Raw genomic sequence first — 17,575 nt, forward strand, 5'->3', positions numbered from 1 at the left:
TTACTATTGCTACATAGTACATTTTGAAGTTAGGTAGTGTGATATCTGCAGCTTTGTTCTTGTTGCTTATGATTGATTTTGTTCTTAGGGATCTTTTGTGATTACACATACATTTTTTGGTGTTTTGTATTTCTTTGAAGAATGTCATTGGTATTTAGATAGGAATTGCATTGAATCTGTAAATCACTTGGGCCATTATTGTCATTTTGACAGTATTAATTCTCCCAATCTGTAAATAAGGAATATTTTTCTATTTATTTGTGTTTTCTTCACTTCCTTCATTTATGTTTAATAATTTCCACTATATAAGTCTTTTACCACCTTGTTTAAGTTTACTTCTAAGTGTTTATATTTTGTATCTATGCAAACAGGATTATTTTCTTTGTCAGGTCTTTCACTCTTAGTGTATAGAATCACTACTGATTTGTGTATGTTCATTTTGTATCTTGCTACATTACTGAATTGCTTACTAGTTTTAACCTAGTTTGCTGCAGTCTTTAGGATGTTTTATATATAAGACCATGCTATATGCAAACAGGAACATATTTAGCTACTTCCTTTCCAATTTGGATGTTTTTTATTTTTTTCTCTTGCCTAATTGCTCTGAGTAGAACTTCCATTAATGCATTGAATAGAAGTTGTGAGGGTGAGCATCCTTGCCTTGCCCTTAATCTTAGAAAATTGTTTTTCACTTTTCACTATTAAGTGTAATGTTAGCTGTGGGTTTATCATATATTGTCTTTATTGTATGAGCTACATTTCTTCTATACCTCATTTGCTGAGAGTTCATAATCAGGAAATCATGGTGAACTTTATCAAATGCTTTTTCTGCATCTATCAAGTGATCATTGGATTTTGTTTTTTATTCTGTTAATGTGGGATTTCACATTTATAGAACTGTACATTGAACTATCTTTGCATCCCTATGTTAAAGTCCACTGTATCATGATTAATGACCTTTTTGACATGCTGTTGAGATTAGTTTGCTAGTATTAATATTTTATTGATGCACCTATGTTCATCAGTGCTATTGCCTATTATTTTCATTTGTTGAAGTGTCCCTATCTTTGTTATCAGGGTTGACAACAACTTTGTAAAATAACTTCGGAAGTATTCCCTCTTCTTCGATTTTTTGGAAGGGTTTTAGAAAGATTGACATGAGTTCTTCTTTAAATGTTTGGTGGAATTCAGCAGTGAAGCCATAAGGTCCTGGGCTTCTCTTGATGGAATATTTTTTTTTTTTACTAATTTAACGTCCTTACTCATTACTGGTTTGTTTAGATTTTCAATTTCTTCATCTTGGTGGGTTTTATGCATCTAGGAATTTACCCATTTATTCTAGATTATCCAATTTGTTGGCATATAATTGGTCATAATAGTCTCTTCTGATCCTTTGCGATATAAGTTGTAATTCTCCTTTTTATTTATGATTTTATTTTTAATTTTTTTCTTTTTTTCCCCCAGTCTGGATAAAGGTTTGTCAATCTTCTTTATCTTTTCAAAAGATCAAATTTCAGGGTTTTTCTTTAATGCTTTTATAGTTTCTATTTAATTTAACTGCTCTGATCTTTACTTTTTCTTTCATTCTATTAACTATGGGCTTAGTTTGTTCTTTTTATAGTTCTGTGAAGTGTAACATTTGGTTGTTTAAGGTCTTTCTTCTTTTTCAATGTAAATGTTTTGAAGCATCTTACAAGTTTTGGTATGTTAAGTTTCCATTTTTGCTGGTCTCAGCATAAATTTTAATTTCCATTTTAATTTCCTCTTTAATCCATCTGTTGTTCAGAAGCATGCTGTTTAATTTTCATGTATTTGTGAATTTTATAAATGTATCCTGTTATTAATTTCTATTTTCATGCCATTGTTATCTGGAATGATAAATAATATGATTTCAGTCTTCTTAAATTTATTATGACATGCTTTGTGTCCTAACACTTGTTCTGTAGCATTTCCTGTAAGACAGCTCTGATGGTGATAAACTCCCTCAATTTTTGTTTGTCTGGCAAAGTTTTTAATCTCTCCATTATTTGCAAAAACAAACAAACAAACAAACAAAAAACAGATTTTGTTGGGAACAGTATTTTTGGTTGACACTGTTTTTCTATAGAACATTGAATATATCATTCCACGCTCTCAGCTGATAAGTTTCTGCTCATAAATCTGCTGTTAGCTTTATTGGAACTCCCTTATATGTTATTTGCTTCTTTTCTCCTTTTGTTTTCAGAATCTTCCTTTCCTTTGATTTTTGATAGTTTAATTAAAATATATCTTGTATTCTTGATGGGACTGAATCTTATCAAACACTTTTAATGTTCCTATACCTGTATATTTCTCTTTCCCCAGACTTGGAAAGTATTCTGCTATTATTTCATCAGATAAGATTTCTCTTCTTATCTGTTTCTCTTCTCTTTCTGGGACACACATGATATGTACATTGGATCTCTTACTGATATTCCATAATTACCATAGGATTTCTTCACTTTTTCTCATTTTTTTCCTTTTGTGTCTCTGACTCAGTAATTTCAAATGATCTGTCCTTGAGCTCATTGATTCTTTATTCTACTCAATCAAATCTGCTTTCAAAGAACTCTATGAAATTTTCAGTTCAACCATTGTGTCCTTTATGTCCAGCATTTCTTTTTTATGATTTCTCTTTGTTGAACTTTCTATTTTGTTCATGTATTATTTCTCTGATTCTTTTTAGTCATCTATCTGTGTTCTCTTGAAGCTCACTGTGTATTTTAAAGACAATTATTTTAGATTCATTGTCAGAAAGTTCATAAGCCTTTATTTCTTTAGGGTCAGCTATTGGTTATTCTTTTTTTTTTTTCCTATGGTGGTATCATTTTTCTCTGATAGTTCTTGATATTTAGGCTGTGAATTGGTATCTGCACATTTGAAAAACAGGAAAGTTATTCTAGTCTTTGTATACTGGCTTTATCTGGAAACACCCTTTCCCAGTCATCCAGCAATTCTTGGTAGGGTGTCTGTTGTGGTCTGCAGGTGAACTTGTTGCTGAAGTCTTCAGGCAGGCTAGCCTGGTGCCTCTGTCAGCTGGTGGTAGGCTTGGTTCCTGCATCTGTAGAGTTGGGCCTAAATCCTGGATCCATTGGGTGGATATTTTCACTGGGTATGTGGGGATGAACATAAAACCAATGTCTATAAGGGCAGGCATGCAGCCTGTACCAGTAGGGGCTGGACTGAAGCATGGGTCCACAGGGGCTGACACAGCTCTGATGTGGGCATTGATCCTGTGTCTGCAGGTGCTAGCTAGGTTCTGGAATGGGTCTAATGTCTGGGTCTACTGGGATGAGCCTGGAATCTGAGTCCATGGGGACTGGCCTGGAACTGGTGCAGGATTAGAGCCTGCATCTGGAGAAATGGACCTAGGATATTGGTAGATGGGGGCTGACCTCGAGCCTGAGTCTTCAGAGATGGTCCTAGAGCCTTCATCCATGATGGCCAGCCTAACATCAGGATCTACGGAACTCAGCCTGTACGCTGTGTTTGCTAGAGCACAGCTGGACCCTGAGTTTCTTGGATCCTGGGTCACAAAAATCAGCCTGAAGCCCGAAGCTGGCCTAGGGCTGGGATGAGGTGGGGCCAGTCTAGAGCCTGAGACCATAGGTGGTAGACTGGTGCCTGTAGCCACAGAGGCTGGCCTAGAAGCTGGGGAATGGCCTGGAGGTTGGGTGTATGAGTTCTGGCCTAGAACCTAGGTCTTCAGGGCTGGCATGGAGACTAGGTCCACAAAGGCTTGCCTGGGTCCTAGGACTGTAGGAACTGCTCTGGAACCGAGGTCTATAGAAACTGTCCTAGATACTGGGTATGTGGGCACTAGCCCAATACTGGGGTCAACTGTGATGAGCCTGAACCCTGGGTCTGCTTGTGGATGGGACCATAGGAACTGGCCCTGGAGAGTAGGGTGGCAGAAACTGGCCTAGCCCTAGGCAGGCCTGGAGTCTGGGTCTGCAGATGCTTGCCAGATACCTAGCTAAGGGATAAGGCTAGGGCTGCCAACCTGGAACTGGGGTTGGCCTGAATCCTGGATTTTTGTGAGCCAACCTAGTTTTGGGCTAGTCTGGCACCTAGGGTGGACTTGGAGTCTGTGACCACAGGGGCTAGCCTGGCACTAGGCAGTCCTAGAGTCTGTATCCACAGGGGTCAGCCTGGAGGTTGGATCTATGGACACTGGCCTAGTGACTAAAGTTGCAGGGGCCAGCCTTGTTCTGGGGCTGGTCTGAAACCTTGAGTTGTGGAGGCCATCATGATTCTGGAAGCAGTCTGGAGCATGAAGCCACTAGGGCTGGCCTGGTCCCAGGGACCATCTGACACCTATGGCACTGGGGTAGATCTGGCATTAAGATGTACCCAGAAACCAAGTCCACCAGGCAAGCCTGGAGCCAGTCCTGTGAGATCTGGTTTGGCTCAGTCTGCAGGTACCAGCCTAGAGTGTGGGGCCATAGGGGCATACCTATTACTGTATTTCACTGAAGCAGGCTCTGTGTTTTTGGTCCAAACCAAAGTTCAGTGCCCACTTCCCTTTTCTTCTTCAACACAAAGGTTACCTGTCTGTGTGCTCTGCTGCTCTGGTACCTGGTTCCATGCCTGTGGGTGGGGTGACACAGGTAATGTAAACTTGTTCTTCCTATGCTCTTCAATTCATCTTTTCTTATTTCTCTGCTAACAAAGATTGTGTTATCTTTCACCTGGTATCCTTAGTTCTTGTGAAGGTATTTTTGTGCACAGATAGTTCTTTAAATTGATGTTTTTCTGAGGATAAGTGCTAGAAAGTCCCATTCTGACATTTTGTTGATGTCTAGTTGCACGGCATCCAATCACATTTCTAAATAATGATTTTCAAAGTGCCTCAGCAGCATCAGAGGCAGTACTCCTGCTAATTTGGAAAGAAAGATGGCAGATCTTATGTTAAGTGATCTTATCAAACACACACATATATACACACAATGATAACAATAAATAGAGCAGACAAAACTTTTGGAGGTGATGAATATGTTTATGGCATAGGTTGTGTTGATGGTTTCATGAGTATGTATTCATCTCTATGTTCATCAAGGTTTATACATGAAACACATGCAGCTTTTTGTATGTCAGTCATACCACAATAAAGTAGTTCTACAAAAAAAAGGAAAGTTAAACGCAATAGAGGAAAACTACTGTTGGCCTCCTTCTTCATGAAGTGTGACTTGTATTTCAGATTTCTGATGGTTACTGAATCTTCCAGATTTTCTGATGATAAGTATAATAAGAGAAATAATATGTTGGGCTAGAAAAGACAAAAATACATATTTGAGGATGAATCAATCAAATTTTTCCTTAACAAAATAGGACTTGTTGTTCAAGATATTCAAGCCAATACCAGGCTAGAAGGAGAGAAAAGTTTCCAGATCAAATATTTGTGTAAACTAATTCAACTAAAGCTTCAAGAGGAAGAGACTCATGGTGAGATATTTGGAGCCAGAAAATGCAATATTTATCACAAAGTGGAAACCAGCATTTTCCAAAACAAAGAACAATGGCTTGGGATTCAGAACGTCTGAGTTCTTGTCTCAGTTTTGCATATGCAATCATGTGTCCAGTTTCCAGGACTTAGTTTCTTGAGACTAGACAATCTCTAATAAACGTCCTATCTGATTTTCCTCTCTTTCAGAAAGTTAGGCAGGTGCTCAGATGCACTTTTTGGTCACAAAGGATGAAGAAAGAAGGCTTCAGGTGTCTTTCTTAACCACTGTTTTAGGACATGACTTTAGAGAATGCATTAGCAGGAACTAAGCAAATAATGAAAGCTAAATTTGGGGTAGAAAAAATGGTGAACATAAGATGAAAGAAAGACAAAGAAAATATTTAGGAGCAATAAAAGGAGTCCCCTATTACTTTTTAGTATAGCCAAAGTTTATGATTTTCTCTTCTTTAGACTCTAAGAGCACTAGAACACATCAGAGAGCTTCAGAGCTTTAAAATGTTCTCAGATGCCCCCAGCCAAGAAAGCATGTCCTGTGGATCCCACACTTTCCCAAATCCCTGATCTAGCTAAAACCATGTACCACTTCCTGATTTCTCTGGAGGCATCGAAACCTCATCACCAACCCAGAACAGTTTGGCATGACTTGTCTTCTCCATGAAGTACCTAAACATCCCCTTTCTTCCTCTGTAAAAACTTCAAGATTCCACTTTGGTGCCAAGTTTTTCAACAGAGTCAGATTGTTGTTTATCTCAAACTCCAGAAACTCTCATTCTTTTCTGGGATCCATTTAATTGGTGCTATCAGTCTTTTTGACCCAAAAGTACCTGTGTTTACTTGGCTCCTCTATGCCTTCCCACCAGCCACCAGTCAGTTAAAACAGCTTTCTTTTGCTACAGAAAGATGCAACCACATCTAAAGCCACCATCATTTCAAGGTCTTCTGACTGGATGATCAACCCCTCCCTGAGTGTTCAGATGTGAAGAATCTGCTCAATCACCAAAGCTCCTGAATTAAGAGTTAGGAAGCTCCTTTGGACCTTCAGGAGGAACTTCATTAGGAATTCTGAGATAGAGCAAGTATTTCAGGGGAATCCTAGGTCCCAGTGTCCACCTGTCATCTTAGAAGCCAGTAAAGAAATATTTTTCCCTAGAAGGACTACTGGTGAAAAAACATTTCTCCAAGATTTGAGTCTGAGAGTCTCTTGGTCAGTTCCCTGTTGAACAGAGATCAGGAATGTACTACTACACAGAAGAGGTGCACAAGCATCTAGTCACTGCCTCAAGGTAACTTTAAAATAATTTACTATAAGTTAGATTGGGATAGGGTGATTCTTTGACCTTTAGGTGTCTCCAAAGTCCTCCAAAACATCTTGCAAAGGCAAGTGTCCTCAGAATCCCTAGGAAGTTTTCAGATGTTATGGATAGGTGCCAATGGCTATCAGATGTCTTCCGAAAATGGCTGCTGCATTCCAGCTTCACATTGCTAAAGGATAATGAAGGATATTGATATGAAAGAAGCAGCCCAGACGCCCTTGACACATTGTGAGAGTATGCAGAGGGTGGGGCTCCACCAGCCTCCCACAGACACTCAGCCATGCGGTTCCCATTCCCTGCCATGAGCAAGAGTTTTAGGGCCTCATAGGGGTTCAAAGATGGCCAGCTCATTGCCACTCTTTGTAGTATGAAGTATACCAACACATAAAGATAGGCCAACACATAGATAATATAATAGATTTAAAATGTGTGTATTTTATAAATGTATGCTTACAACAACAAAAATACCATGCAATACAATTGTTCTACTCACAAGATCAGTACAGGAATTAGAAAGCATTAATTCAGGGTGGACTCTTGGCAGCGTGTAATTTATGGTGAATATGTTCTCTCCATTCTGTCTGAGTTTCTGTACCATTGGGTGATAACATTAGAATCTCAAATTTGGGACACTTTGTGAAAGTGGGTCAATGCCCAAATGGCTCTCATAGGTGTTTACTCCACCATGACCCCATGAAGGACCTGTAGAGTCCCAAAAGATGGAAGAACATTCAAGACTAGCCAGCTGGAGAGACCTAGAATCAGAGGTCCCTCACACAGCCTGAAAAGCCTAAAGCTGATTAGCATAATCTCAACACCTGTGAAACCAGAATTCATTGCTTCCATTCAGAGATCCCATGTTCATGCCAGAATCTAAGCTGCCATGAGTGTTTTGGGAAGTCACTTATGACTAATACTGAGTATGATGGGACTGATATCAAAACTGAGTTAGGCAGAGATAGCGTCAAGGCCGTGACACATAAGGCTAAACCTTTCGGTTTTGAACCACAGACTAGATATATCAGAGAAGTGGACTTGGAGAATCCCCTGCTGGAGTCCTGCAGAGTAACCACTCTGTCAGATGGCATGTGTTTCTGGGAGGAAGGCATAGGGGTCTAGTTCCAGCCTTACCCCACTGCATCCCATAAGCACGGGCTGAGTTTTAGAGACAATCCAGAGCTGGTCCGAAAGCCTGATGCAAAGGAGTCTCCTTGGGAACCGAAGTGGTCTAAGAAACTGGCAAGCTCAGCAGCCCTACAGATGGGAGAGGAGCCTACAGATGGGAGAGGAAGCCATTCTCCTGGCCAAAGTCCTGATACAGAGTTTGCCAGAAGCATAGGCAGACTTGAGGCAGATTGCAGCTAGCACTGGCACTGGAATTGAAACCTCCCCTGTAGTCCGATAGATAGATTTTTGTATAAACATAGAAGTTAACCCTCTGGTCTTAGAGCTTGATACTTTCATTTGTTTTATATGAATTTCTTCCTTAGTAAAGGAGCCATAGGTACCTCAAAAAGCATCAAAGAATCGAAACTCACCAGATGATCCCATCCAGACAATGGGACACCAGGCATCTCATAAATCATGATTGCTTCCTTAGGTCTCCTGAGTTCCTGTTTTTCTACACATTGTTACATTTCTTCCCTGCTATGTAAACTCATAATTTTAGTTGGTCAGGGAGGTGGATTTGAGACCGAGCTTGCATCTCCTATGCTACAGCATCCAATTCAGCCGTCTTTCTTGGCAATAATTGGTGATGTTGATTGGTTTTCTGTGCAGTGAAGAGCAGGACCTAGACCACACCCGTGGTATTTCAGTAACAGATTTTGGTTCTCTGACCAGGAACACTTTGGCTTGGTGGCCATGGCCCAGGAGTCTCAAAGCCCTCCTAAGCAGCTGCTTACCCAATTTTGGCTGGAGATGAGCTCCCTCTCTTTGGGGCCAGCCGCAGCTGGCCTTAACCATGTTCCTGATTACCTTGGAAGAACTGCTTTTGAAATTTGACATCTGCATCCAGATAGGTGACTGTCATTTGTGGGCCCAGACAGAAGGCTCTTCTCCTCTAAATTTGGGAAATTTTTAAAGGAATTTCCACTTGTGGGTTAAACAAGCCCAACTGATGAAGAGAGGGAAGTACCCTGATTGTTTCAGTATGGACACTCTTGGGGAGTTGTTCGTCATTTTGTGTGTGTCCAGGCAAGTGAGTGTCTTTTGTGGGTACCAGATGGTGGGATCAGCTCCTCTCCATTTGAGAAATTCTGAAGGAATTTTTATTTGCAGTTTAATTGAGCCCAACCAATGGAGAGAGGAAGCACCCCAACTCATTGAGTTTGTACACTTTTGGGGCTTGATTGATGCTGCAGAAGTTGGACTGTGTTCTAGTGACTGTTTGCATGTGTCTGATATAGTCATGGGAAATTAGAATTTGATAAACCGATATTCTTTTATAACACTGTTTGGCTCCAGTATAGTTTGGAATCTGGAGTTTGCTGTTGAGTGGGAAAGTGGGTTTTTGTGCTGCTGTTCTAAGCAGGGTCCGGCCAGGTTACTATGTGATGTTCTCACATGGTGCTGTTTGACAACAGTGTTCTTTGGAGTCTGGGGAGGTTTGGCCTTTAAAAATCAAACTGCCATGGAAACTGCTTTACGCAAAATTTTGGTTCACAGCCTTCACTGGTTTACCTATCAAGGCTAACAAAGTTCAGCCATGTGAACATGTTTTCAGACTGGTGAGACTGTATTACTATCTCATGGCTAGAGTTCCAAGTTAAAAGCTATTGGATCTTTGTGTGTATATGCATCTAGATGGGTTTATATGTATGCACATGTGTTACCTTATATGTTGTGACTACCAAATTGGCTTAAAAATAAAAGGGCACTCAGAGATTAAGTAAATAAGTACAAAGTATTTTTCATGTTCATGTTACTTAAATAAATCTTTAGCAAGATAGCATTAAAATTATTGTAAAATTAAAATAGAAATATCTTCAGAATTGTCAGCATACATTTTTGTCTGGGTTTTATATTTGTCTCTGCTAGATATTTTAAGGTACCAGAGTTTAGCACAGAAGTTTATAAAACTATAGCCAGGAGTTTGAGACCAGCCTGAAAAACAAAGACCCCCGCCCCCATCTCTATAAAATGAAAATAAAACAATTAGCTGGGCATAGTGATTCATGCCTGTAGTCCCAGCTAATCAGGAGACTGAGGTGGGAAGATTGCTTGAGCCTGAAAGGTCAAGGCTGCAGTCCAGCCACTGCACTCCAGCCTGGGTGACAGAGGGAGACCCTGTCAAAAAAAAAAATTACAGGCAGAGAATGACAATGGGGCACAGGAGCATTGCAGAGAGACTAGGGGAACAGTTGTAATTTTTAATAGGATGGTCAAAGGAGACCTCATTGAGCAGGTGGCTTTTAGGTGAAGACTTAAAGAAGGTAATAGAGTTTTCTATAGGTCTAATGATAAAACAGAATGCATGCAGAAGAAAAAGGACAGCTACGTGCTTGAAGCAGAGAGGCTAAAGAGATGGAGGTCAGGGATGTGACTGGAGGGATTTCAGGGAGGTGACTGGAGTCTAAGTCATGGAGAACTTAGAGGGCTCTTAAAAGGCTTTTATATCTCTTTCTTTGAATGAGATTGGGAGTTATTGCAGGAGTTGCACAAAAGAATGACAAAATCTAGCTTTTCTTTTAAAAGGAGCATTCTGTTTTTCCATTGAGAAAAGACTAAAGACATTCTCCATCCAGAAAAGACTGCCAAGAACTGTGAAGCATCTAAAAGTTTACCCTACTTGGGGCACAGTTTTACAAATGCTGGCAGATGACACAAGCCTCCTGGGTAAAGGCAGGATTTTATGACTCCTTCAACAGGCAGAAAGATTTACTTGTTTCTGTCAGTCCTCCTTGCTCCACAAGTCCTACAGAGGAAATACAGGAAGGCAGATTAATGTTGTATATGCAATAGACGTGTGTTGCAGCAAACCTGCCCTCTGCTTCAGAAGAAAGCAATATCTCTAGCTTCCAAGCTGTCCTCTTTACAAGCATCCTTGAGAAGATACTCAGGAGCAAAGACTCTCAAAGTCTCTGCTCATAAGATATGCAGAAATGTGAGAGGCCATGAAGAATTGTCTCCCAACCAGAATGAACAGCATGTCATAATGGATTGGATTTAAAGAGGGAGGGGAAAAGATACTTAAGAATAACTCCAAGAGTTTTTATTTGAATAGGTGAAAAGATGGAGTTACCATCAACTAAGTTTAGAAAGACTACAGGTGAAGCAGGATGGGTGGAGAGGGTGGATAAGGAGTTTGATCTGAGACATAATGAATTTGAGATAGCTATTGGATGGAATTCAACAGATGTCAAACAGGCCTTTAGATACATATGTCTTGAGTTTGGAAAAGAGTTTGAGTAATAATATAAATGTATTAGTCATTGGGAGGTAGAATGATTTTATTTTATTTTATTTTATTTATTTATTTATTATTATTATACTTTAAGTTTTAGGGTACACGTGCACAACGTGCAGGTTTGCTACATATGTATACATGTGCCATGTTGGTGTGCTGCACCCATTAACTCATCATTTAGCATTAGGTATATCACCTAATGCTATCCCTTCCCCCCTCCCCCACCCCACAACAGGCCCCGGTGTGTGATGTTCCCCTTCCTGTGTCCATGTGTTCTCATTGTTCAATTCCCACCTATGAGTGAGAACATGCGGTGTTTGGTTTTTTGTCCTTGCGATAGTTTGCTGAGAGTGATGGTTTCCAGCTTCATCCATGTCCCTACAAAGGACATGAACTCATCCTTTTTTATGGCTGCATAGTATTCCATGGTGTATATGTGCCACATTTTCTTAATCCAGTCTATCATTGATGGACATTTGGGTTGGTTCCAAGTCTTTGCTATTGTGAATAGTGCCGCAATAAACATACGTGTGCGTGTGTCTTTATAGCAGCATGATTTATAATCCTTTGGGTATATACCCCGTAATGGGATGGCTGGGTCAATTGGTATTTCTAGTTCTAGATGCCTGAGGAATTGCCACACTGTCTTCCACAATGGTTGAACTAGTTTACAGTCCCACCAGCGGTGTAAAAGTGTTCCTATTTCTCCACATCCTCTCCAGCACCTGTTGTTTCCTGACTTTTTTATGATCGCCATTCTAACTGGTGTGAAATGGTATCTCATTGTGGTTTTGATTTGCATTTATCTGATGGCCAGTGATGATGAGCGTTTTTTCATGTGTTTTTGGCTGCATAAATGTCTTCTTTTGAGAATTGTCTGTTCATATCCTTCACCCACTTTTTGATGGGGTTGTTTGTTTGTTTTCTTGTAAATTTGTTTGAGTTCATTGTAGATTCTGGATATTAGCCCTTTGTCAGATGAGTAGGTTGCAAAAATTTTCTCCCATTCTGTAGGTTGCCTGTTCACTCTGATGGTGGTTTCTTTTGCTGTGCAGAAGCTCTTTAGTTTAATTAGGTCCCATTTATCAATTTTGGCTTTTGTTGCCATTGCTTTTGGTGTTTTAGACATGAAGTCCTTGCCCATGCCTATGTCCTGAATGGTATTGCCTACGTTTTCTTCTAGGGTTTTTATGGTTTTAGGTATAACATGTAAGTCTTTAATCCATCTTGAATTGATTTTTGTGTAAGGGGTAAGGAAGAGATCCAGTTTCAGCTTTCTACATATGGCTAGCCAGTTTTCCCAGCACCATTTATTAAATAGGGAATTCTTTCCCCATTGCTTGTTCTCGTCAGGTTTGTCAAAGATCAGATAGCTGTAGATACGCATCATTATTTCAGAGGGCTCTGTTCTGTTCCATTGATCTATATCTCTGTTTTGGTGCCAGTACCATGCTGTTTTGGTTACTGTAGCCTTGTAGTATAGTTTGAAGTCAGGTAGCGTGATGCCTCCAGCTTTGTTCTTTTGGCTTAGGATTGACTTGGCGATGCAGGCTCTTTTTTGGTTCCATATGAACTTTCAAGTAGTTTTTTCCAATTCTGTGAAGAAAGGCATTGGTAGCTTGATGGGGATGGCATTGAATCTATAAATTACCTTGGGCAGTACGGCCATTTTCACGATATTGAGTCTCCCTACCCATTAGCATGGAATGTTCCTCCATTCGTTTGTATCCTCTTTTATTTCATTGAGCAATGGTTTGTAGTTCTCCTTGAAGAGGTCCTTCACATCCCTTGTAAGTTGGATTCCTAGGTATTTTATTCTCTTTGAAGCAATTGTGAATGGGAGTTCACTCATGATTTGGCTCTCCGTTTGTCTGTTATTGGTGTATAAGAATGCTTGTGATTTTTGCACATTGATTTTATATCCTGAGACTTTGCTGAAGTTGCTTATCAGCTTAAGGAGATTCTGGGTGAGACGATGGGGTTTTCTAGATATACAATCATGTCATCTGCAAACAGGGACAATTTGACTTCCTCTTTTCCTAATTGAATACCCTTTATTTCCTTCTCCTGCCTGAATGCCCTGGCCAGAACTTCCAACACTATGTTGAATAGGAGTGGTGAGAGAGGGCATCCCTGTCGTGTGCCAGTTTTCAAAGGGAATGCTTCCAGTTTTTGTCCATTCAGTATGATATTGGCTGTGGGCTTGTCATAGATAGCTCTTATTATTTTGAGATACATCCCATTAATAGCTAATTTATTGAGAGTTTTTAGTATGAAGGGCTGTTGAATTTTGTCAAAGGCCTTTTCTGCATCTATTGAGATAATCATGTGGTTTTCGTCTTTGGTTCTGTTTATATGCTGGATTATGTTTATTGATTTGAGTATGTTGAACCAGCCTTGCATCCCAGGGATGAAGCCCACTTGATCATGGTGGATAAGCTTTTTGATGTGTTGCTGGATTCAGTTTGCCAGTATTTTACTGAGGATTTTTGCATCAATGTTCATCAAGGATATTGGTGTAAAATTGTCTTTTTTTGTTGTGTCTCTGCCAGGCTTTGGTATCAGGATGATGCTGTCCTCATAAAATGAGTTAGGGAGGATTCTCTGTTTTTCTATTGATTGGAATAATTTCAGAAGGAATGGTACCAGCTCCTCCTTGTACTTCTGGTAGAATTCGGCTGTGAATCCATCTGTTCCTGGACTTTTTTTGGTTGGTAAGCTATTAATTATTGCCTCAATTTCAGAGGGTGTTATTGGTCTATTGAGAGATTCAACTTCTTCCTGGTTTAGACTTGGGAGAGTGTATGTGTCGAGGAATTTATCCATTTCTTCTAGATTTTATAGTTTATTTGTGTAGAGGTGTTTATAGTATTCTTGATGGTAGTTTGTATTTTTGTGGGATCAGTGGTGATATCTATCCCCTTTGTCATTTTTTTTATTGCGTCTATTTGATTCTTCTCTCTTTTCTTCTTCTTAGTCTTGCTAGTGGTCTATCAATTTTGTTGATCTTTTCAAAAAACAAGCTCCTGGATTCATTGATTTTTTGAAGGCTCTTTTTGTGTCTCTATTTCCTTCAGTTCTGCTCTGATCTTAGTTATTTCTTGCCTTCTGCTAGCTTTTGAATGTGTTTGCTGTTGCTTCTCTAGTTCTTTTAATTGTGATGTTAGGGTGTCAATTTTGGATCTTTCCTGCTTTCTCTTATGGGCATTTAGTGCTATAAATTTCCCTCTACACACTGCTTTGAATGTGTCCCAGAGATTCTGGAATGTTGTGTCTTTGTTCTCATTGGTTTCAAAGAACATCTTTATTTCTGCCTTCATTTCATTGTGTACCCAGTAGTCATTCAGGAGCAGGTTGTTCAGTTTCCATGTAGTTGTGTGGTTTTGAGTGAGTTTCTTAATCCTGAGTTCTAGTTTGATTGCACTGTGGTCTGAGAAACAGTTTGTTATAATTTCTGTTCTTTTACATTTGCTGAGGAGTTCTTTACTTCTAACTATGTGGTCAATTTTGTAGTAGTTGTGATGTGGTGCTGGAAAGAATGTATATTCTGTTGATTTTGGATGGAGAGTTCTGTAGATGTCTATTAAGTCCTCTTGATGCAAAGCTGAGTTCAATTCGTGGATATCCTTGTTAAATTTCTGTCTCATTGATCTGTCTAATGTTGACAGTGGGGTGTTAAAGTCTCCCATTATTAATGTGTGGGAGTCTAAGTCTCTTTGTAGGTCACTAAGGACTTGCCTTATGAATCTGGGTGCTCCTATATTGGGTGCATATATATTTAGGATAGTTAGTTCTTCTTGTTGAATTGATCCCTTTACCATTATGTAATGGCCTTCTTTGTCTCTTTTGATCTTTGTTGGTTTAAAGTCTGTTTTATCAGAGACTAGGATTGCAACCCCTGCCTTTTTTTGTTTTCCATTTGCTTAGTAGATCTTCCTCCATCCCTTTATTTTGAGCCTATGTGTGTCTCTGCACGTGAGATGGTTTTCCTGAATACAGCACACTGATGGGTCTTGACTCTTTATCCAATTTGCCAGTCTGTGCCTTTTAATTGGAGCATTTAGCCCATTTACATTTAAGGTTAGTATTGTTATGTGTGAATTTGATCCTGTCATTATGACGTTAGCTGGTTATTTTGCTTGTTAGTTGATGCAGTTTCTTCCTAGCATTGATGGTCTTTACAATTTGGCATATTTTTGCAGTGGCTGGTACCGGTTGTTCCTTTCCATGTTTAGTGCTTCCTTCAGGAGCTCTTTTAGGGCGGGCCTGGTGGTGACAAAATCTCTCAGCATTTGCTTGCCTGTAAAGTATTTTATTTCTCCTTCACTTATGAAGCTTAGTTTGGCTGGATATGAAATTCTGGGTTGAAAATTCTTTTCTTTAAGCATGTTAAATATTGGCCCCCACTCTCTTCTGGCTTGTAGCATTTCTGCCAAGAGATCAGCTGTTAGTCTGATGGGCTTCCCTTTGTGTGTAACCTGACCTTTCTCTCTGGCTGCCCTCAACATTTTTTCCTTCATTTCAACTTTGGTGAATCTGAGAATTATGTGTATTGGAGTTGCTCTTCTCGAGGAGTATCTTTGTGGCATTCTCTGTATTTCCTGAATCTGAATGTTGGCCTGCCTTGCTAGGTTGGGGAAGTTCTCCTGGATAATATCCTGCAGAGTGTTTCCAAGTTGATTCCATTCTCCCTGTCACTTTCAGGTACACCTGTTAGACATAGGTTTGGTCTTTTCACATAGTCCCATTTTTCTTGGAGGCTTTGTTCATTTCTTTTTATTCTTTTTTCTCTAAACTTCTCTTTATGCTTCATTTCATTCATTTCGTCTTCCATCACTGATACCCTTTCTTCCAGTTGATCGCATCGGTTACTGAGGCTTGTGCATTCATCACTTTGTTCTCGTGCCATGGTTTTCAGCTTCATCAGGTCTTTTAAGGACTTCTCTGCATTGGTTATTCTAGTTATCCGTTCATCTAATGTTTTTTCAAAGTTTTTAACTTCTTTGCCATTGGTTCTAACTTCCTCCTTTAGCTTGGAGTAGTTTGATCTTCTGAAGCCTTCCTCTCTCAACTCGTCAAAGTCATTCTCCATCCAGCTTTGTTCCATTGCTGGTGAGAGCTGTGTTCCTTTGGAGGAGGAGAGTCACTCTGATTTTTAGAGTTTCCAGTTTTTCTGCTCTGTTTTTCCCCATCTTTGTGATTTTATCTACCTTTGGTCTTTGATGATGGTGACGTACAGATGGGTTTTTCGTGTGGATGTCCTTTCTGTTTGTTAGTTTTTCTTCTAACAGTCAGGACCCTCAACTGCAGGTCTGTTGGAGTTTACTGGAGGTCTACTCCAGACCCTGTTTGCCTGGGTATCAGCAGTGGTGGCTGCAGAACAGCGGATATTAGTGAACCACAAATGCTGCTGCCTGATCATTCCTCTGGAAGTTTTGTCTCAGAGGAGTACCTGGCTGTGTGAGGTGTCCGTCTTCCCCTACTGGGGGGTGCCTCCCAGTTAGGCTACTTGGGGGTCAGGGACCACTTGAGGAGGCAGTCTGCCCGTTCTCAGATCTCAAGCTGCATGCTGGGAGAACCATTACTCTCTTCCAAGCTGTCAGACAAGGACATTTAAGTCTGCAGAGGTTATTGCTATCTTTTGTTTGTCTGTGTCCTGCCCTCAGAGGTGGAGCCTACAGAGGCAGGCAGGCCTCCTTGAGCTGTGGTGGGCTCCACCCAGTTCGAGCTTCCAGGCCACTTTGTTTACCTACTCAAGTCTGAGCAATGGCAGGCGCCCCTCCCCCAGCCTCGCTGCTGCCTTGCAGTTTGATCTCAGACGGCTGTGCTAGCAATGAGCGACGCTCGGTGGGCATAGGACCCTCTGTGCCAGGTGCAGGATATAATCTCCTGGTGTGCCGTTTGATAAGCCTGTTGGAAAAGCACAGTATTAGGGTGGGAGTGACCCGATTTTCCAGGTGCCATCTGTCACCGCTTTCTTTGACTAGGAATGGGAATTCCCTGACCTCTTGTGCTTCCCGGGTGAGGCGATGCCTCGCCCTGCTTTGGCTCACGTATGGTGTGCTGCGCCCACTATACAGCACTCCCCAGTGAGATGAACCCGGTACCTCAGTTGGAAATGCAGAAATCATCCATCTTCTGTGTCGCCTCACACTGGGAGCTGTAGACTGGAGCTGTTCCTATTCAGCCATCTTGGCTCCACTCCCTCTGGTAGAATGATTTTAAAGTCATGGGACCAGATGGGATCACCAGGGGGAAGGTGTGGATACAAATGAGAGCCAATGATTGATCTTTGAAGTGATGCAAAATTAAGAAATTGGGGAGAAAAGAAGGGTCCACAGAGGAGACTGCGAAGAAGTAACAAGTGAA

General features: G+C 40.5%; 1 protein-coding gene across 4 annotated transcripts in view; it reads right to left on the reverse strand.

Moving 5' to 3' along the window:
- Positions 1–17,575, reverse strand: part of LOC101125629 (glycine N-acyltransferase-like protein 2) — a 71,775-nt gene that overhangs the window by 25,905 nt on the left and 28,295 nt on the right. The window lies entirely within an intron of this gene.

The sequence above is a fragment of the Gorilla gorilla genome, chromosome 9, assembly GCF_029281585.2.
Source record: "Gorilla gorilla gorilla isolate KB3781 chromosome 9, NHGRI_mGorGor1-v2.1_pri, whole genome shotgun sequence".
Taxonomy (NCBI): domain Eukaryota; kingdom Metazoa; phylum Chordata; class Mammalia; order Primates; family Hominidae; genus Gorilla; species Gorilla gorilla.